We start from the raw sequence: 5,967 nt of genomic DNA, 5'->3' as shown, positions 1-5,967 counted from the left end.
CACGCAATACCATTGTTGTGTGGAGCTCAGTGGAAAGCTAATTCCTTTCAGTTTTTTTTAAACCTCAGCCTCATTTTTTTTAATGGTTTCCTCATAAATAGATTAAAAAAAAAAAAAATCCAGTTGGATCAACATACATGTGATGAACCTAAAACAGTATCTAGAGATTTATCGATTGAATTCCTGGGCATATGTTTACTGGATACATCACAAAATAGCGCATTACTTACTTGTTAATTGAATTGAATAAGTATTCAATTGAGTCTCGTATGAGAGGAAAATTTTTTTTCTCCATTAGCAGAGCTAAAAGCACATGGAAAACCTGTAAGTGTCTCCCAGACCTTCTTTGCGTAGATCACTCAGAAAATAGTGTCTTTTTAATAGTAGTGGCAGTAACCATCCAATAACCTGAATTAGGAAGGCTCTAGCAATTGGCAAGCGTTCTCTTTTTCTCCGTGTTAAATATTTTGTCAAGGCTTTTCACAACTCTGCTGCAATTTCTCATCTTTCTCCAAAAGCCATTTTTCTTTCGAGCCAATGAGACTTGAGCTGTCTTGGGCAAAACCTCCTGTTTCCTGAATGTTCTTTAATAGTCCTCAAGAGCAGCGTTGTGCCAGCGCGGCACCAACCTGCTGCCGTGAGCTTTGGTGGGTACAGCCTGGCATTGCCCTTGCACATACCCGGGAAGGGGAAACTAGAGCAGGAGCTCAGGGGCTGGAAGCACGTGGTTTTGCTCGCTCCACCGTGGGGTTGGGTCTCTGCTGTCCCCTGGCTTCTCAGATAACCCCCAGCTACTCCTGCGCTTCCCAAGCTGATGACAAGTCATCAGCCCCTGGGATAAGGGAAGCATTTGGCTAGGTTCCTCCCAGCCTCAGCACATCCCATCCACCGTGGCAGGGATGCTGGTGGCACCGGTACTGCCCACCTCGGCACGAGGACCACTGAAGGACTGCGAAGTCCCACCAGACTATCCAGAATCTTGCTAAGCTCTTCCGTGTTCTTCTAATCATCCTTCCGAGAAGAGTTTCTTGGGGGGTGAACAGAGAAGGTCGTGTTCGTTTGTGATCTTATTCTTTCAAGGCATTTCTGACTTATTTCTTGACAATTTCAAGTACAAAGGGTTTGAGGTTTTTCTTTTGCATTGCTTTTGATTTGGTTCATTTTTGTAGTAGATTGGCTGCTCTAGCAAAAGCCCTCTGAAAAAATTTTCTGCATTTACAGTTTACTGCTAAACGTCTATCGTAGAGCTATTTGCCCCCCAAAAAACATCCACACCACCATGGGAGAAGCATTTAAACATAACCTGAAGGTGTTACCAGCCAGATGTGCTTAATCATTGTGTTGAGTGTAGAAACCAGCTTAAACTGTACCAAGTTCAAACAATTTTATACATGGCATCAATAGGATGTAAAGCATTACTGGTCCTACCAGCTTTTCCTCCAGAGCTCTGTGTTACACTGGGGTCACCACTGGGTCTCTTTGGAAAAAGAAGGGGGGAAGGGGAAACCCTTGGGATCTTATGGTGATTAAAGAGACTATCTTTGTCACAGTTTATGGTTTAGCCATGGAATAGGTGTTTACTGAATAAGTAAGTGCGCTGTGACCCGGCCTTGAGCAGACAGGCAGCATGTGAGGTGGGAAGAGAGATAAAAATCAATAAATACACCATTTGCCATTTACTCAGCCCAAACAAAATACTTCATCGAGACACTGGTGTAGCTGTAAAAAGTCATAGCACAAATTACGGTTCCACTGCAATGTGTGTGGCAAGGTTTTATGGCATTCTGCTGGCCATATTTACAGCTTAAAACACTATGTCAGGGTGTTTCATTGTTATTGCTACTGCTTTTCTTCCTCTCCTTCTCACTGCTGCTATCACATGTGTCTGTGGAAAGGGGTTTCTGCCACTCCACGTACACGGTTGCTAAATGGGAAGAGGTGCACGGAGTCTTCCAGCATCTAGTCCACCTCAGTCAGCTCGTGAATTGGGAGTGGGTTTAAAGTTCCGCTCTTCTTGTTGAGGCAATGGCAAATCTTCCCCTTGGGTTTCCCTGTTTCTCACCTGCCATCTCCCCCTCGCTTGGTGGTGTCTCTATCTGAAAAACTAATTGCATCGAATGTGGAGAAGAGCAATGAAATGAGAAATCCTTGACAGAGACAGGCTTAAAGCCTCTCAGTTTAGATAACCTCATGGTTATCTAAACTGTGGAGTTTGGTATCTAAATGGTATCTAAAGTGGAGTTCGGAGTCTCACAGTAAAGCTTTGATTATCTGGTTCAATATCCATCTCTCAAGCACGATTCTATGGAAAAACAGCTCTTCGGACCCGTAAGTGTTACAAACATCTGATCAAGACCATGTTTTTGGTAACTTGTGCTCAGCACCAGAGACTGCAGTTCCAGCTATTGCAGCAGGCTGATCTAAAAGAATTTCCTGGTCTCTTGTGTAGAAATAAAAGAACCGGAGCACAGGGAAGATCAGCTAAACTTTGTTTTGGATGCTTGTTCTATCACTGACCTCTCGGAAGTAATGGCTAGATTTAATTTTTCCTTCCAATTTCCTTTCGTAGTAGACTGAGTGTTTATAAAACTTTTCCAAGCGAGCTGCCAGGGAGGGCTCTCTCCAAGCCCATGCGTGCGTGTGCGCATCCACACGCACATGCCAGGGAGCTCCTGAAAGAACATATCTCTGGTGAATAATCAGCTGAAATTCTAATGAGAAAATCCTTTCACTGGGCAACAGCCTTCCTACTTGAATGCTGCATTATCAGCTCAAAATTATTCAGACAAATCTGAGGAATTTACTTTAAGCAGCTTAGGAGATAAATTCAGTGCAGCAAGTTATCATGATTGATTTAAGTATTTAAGACATCCTAAAAACCTGTTTCACTCAATCCACCTCCTAACGCATTCCTATTGAAGCCCTTCTTTTCGGGTTAAAATGCAATCTGAGTGCAGCAAGCAATTTCCCTTTCGCTGGCCAGGGGTAATTCTCTTCCATCCTCTGGGTGCACGGGTGATGCAGTGTTTCAGAGGCAATAATCTTCCCGACAGATTGCCTCATTTTACACTTCATGTGACTTCAGCGAGCCTCGCCGTGCCGCTCTGCTACAGCACCTTCTCCCTTAGGTCTGAGAAGGAGCATTTGTTTGAAACTGGAATTTTTTTTTTTTTTTAAAAAAAAAGGACATTAAAGAGACTAATGTTTTCATTGTTTGTGGAGTGATTAGGAATTGGTGCTCAGGAGTCCTGGCAGTGATCAGCAGGATGCGCACACGCACGCATGGGCTTGGAGAGAGCCCTCCCAAGTGCAATCCATCACGGTGACATCCGACCCCCTATTTCATCTTTTAGTCTGTCTGAAGTTCGTGTACGGTTGCGTGGAGTAGCTGCGTGTGTGTTTGCTTGTGTAGCATAAATAGCCTGTTGCTGGGCTGTTTACAGGTGCATAATTATTCCTTAGAACTGACTGATAATGGGTGGAATGAGAAAACCTCACAGGCATTTTTTTTTTCCTTTTTTTCTTTCCCCCATCCCTCATTGCACCACATTCCCCACTGTATTCCCAAAGAGAATTTTTATTTCCCTCTGGATGCTGCCCCGAGAACAAAGGCAGTTCATTCCAGTCCTGCCTTGTCTGGATGAACCCTCGGTCAGCACATCCGTTTCTCCACCGTCAAAAAGATAATGAGTTTTTTCACTGCACTTCAAGCAGGTCTCTTGTGCTAGAAACTTCCCGTAGCGTCTCATCAGGATACTGCCTCTCTAAATCCTTTGAAATGTGATGCAAAATCAAGGCTCCGGTCCTATTAATCCCTTGTTCCTTCTCCCACTCCCTTTTTAACACTTTAAACTCATGAGTAACCCCTGCTCACAGTTTTAACTCATACTCCAGATGATCTTTAATGTGGCGTTTAACACTGCAATGAATTTCCCAGTTATTACGATATGGACAAGAAGTAGGACTCGAGAGATGAAATCGCATGACAGGTAACGGGCACAGTGAACCTTAGATCTGAGAGATGTGTGCAATATTAGTTCATTCTGTAGCTGAATGTGAACACTATTGATATTTAATATGTTACCAGGAGGGATGAGTATTTGAAGGACAAGCATTCATAATTTGCTTTGGCATTTGACACGATCAAGCAAGTAAAGGAATAATATTCCGTTTCTCCGTTGTCAAAAAGATAATGAGTTTCATAACTATTGGTATTATGGGAAAAATACAGCCTATGTAGTGTAAAATGTGTGAGAGCTGCTATATGTTCTCTAAATTGTGTATATCGTGTTCTTTTGATGGCCCTATTCAAACGCAGCATGCCTATCCTTTTTAATTTTCTGGTTTGCTGTGCAAGTCTCTAGCAAAAGAGACTTTTTTTTGAAATGAATAATGTTTTCTTCATATTATTTATAGAAAGAGCAGTGCTATCATCGAGTCTGTCTCATCATATCATTCTTGGGTATCAATTTCTAGGCTCAGATGACAAACCATAGCAGCTACTTTTCCAATAGCAGCATCTGGCTTCCTGGCAAACTCAAAATGCAGTTATCTGGAAAGCTTCAGAGTTGCTTCTGAGCACATTTTATTTATTAGAAAGCAGTTGCGTTGCTTTGCTTCCCATGACTAAGCCAAAGAATATATAATATATTAAAAGGAATAATAGAATTGAGGCCAAGCTGTTGTCCCTCAAGTGGCAAGAGAATGACAATATTTTTCCTTTAAGAGAACCATTTCTTCAGCTCTGAAGGACAATCTGAAACTATTCATGCTGACTTCAGATGATCTTTTATAGGACTAAAAAAGGAATTCAGCCTTATAACTCTTCAAACAAAATTCAAGTTCACCTTTTTCTAGACTCAACTCTCTGAAATGTGATGGTGACTTCTCTGCCAACCTTCCCTTGCTGGAGGAAGCAGACCCTCCACGCATCCTCAGAGGTGAACGACCTACGTCCTTGCAATATGTGATGAATGATAATAGAAGGAGTAGGTGGGTTGGTGGGTCAGGTACTGTACCAGCCCTCAGAAGAAGTGAATTCAGCCTTTGTTTTTGTCACAGAATTTATAAGCTTGGCAAGTCATTTGGATCCAGCTCTGCAAAGGTCTCCTACTGTGCTTCAGTAGGTATCACGCTAATCTGCAAGATCTGGTCCAAGGTATATCAAAATATAGTTCCATGAACAACTTTAATATTACTCCTTCTTAAATATACCTGTGACATAACTGATACCTTCTGCTACCCCCCATATTCTTGCAAGGTTCTTTGCTCGGGCTGGAGATCTTGGTGCTTGTGGAGCTCTGCTGCTAATCTGGTGGGTTGAATTGAATCCCACCACTGCCCTGTGTATAAAAGGAGACTATCTGACACGGTACAAAATGTATGAAACACTTCTCCAGTTCTTCATACGTACCATAATCTGAAGGAAATGATTAAGGATTTTTTTTTTCCTAATATCAGCATCAAATTAGATAGGAAAGATATCAAGACCCATAGGAGATGACAATAGTCAATTATATAGATATCCTTATAGCTTTAGGACATCCCTAGATGCTAAAATTCATTTTCACAGGCATAGAGCTAGAAGCTGAGACAGGACAAGGGAGGATGAAATATCTGTTCCAGGCTTTGATGATGGTTAGACTGTATCTACATCAAAAGCTCTATTTAACTGAAGTGATTATCAAGACCCATAGGAGATGACAATAGTCAATTATATAGATATCCTTATAGCTTTAGGACATCCCTAGATGCTAAAATTCATTTTCACAGGCATAGAGCTAGAAGCTGAGACAGGACAAGGGAGGATGAAATATCTGTTCCAGGCTTTGATGATGGTTAGACTGTATCTACATCAAAAGCTCTATTTAACTGAAGTGATTATTTTCATTCTGAGAGAACTCTCTTGAGTTTTTCTTGAGCAATTTCCAAAAGTTTCTTTTAGTGAAATTCTAGTAATTTTTCTAG

Source organism: Aptenodytes forsteri, unplaced genomic scaffold, assembly GCF_000699145.1.
Source record: "Aptenodytes forsteri isolate BGI_AS27 unplaced genomic scaffold, ASM69914v1 Scaffold153, whole genome shotgun sequence".
In the NCBI taxonomy this organism is placed as follows: Eukaryota; Metazoa; Chordata; class Aves; order Sphenisciformes; family Spheniscidae; genus Aptenodytes; species Aptenodytes forsteri.
This window is presented reverse-complemented; position numbering follows the sequence as displayed.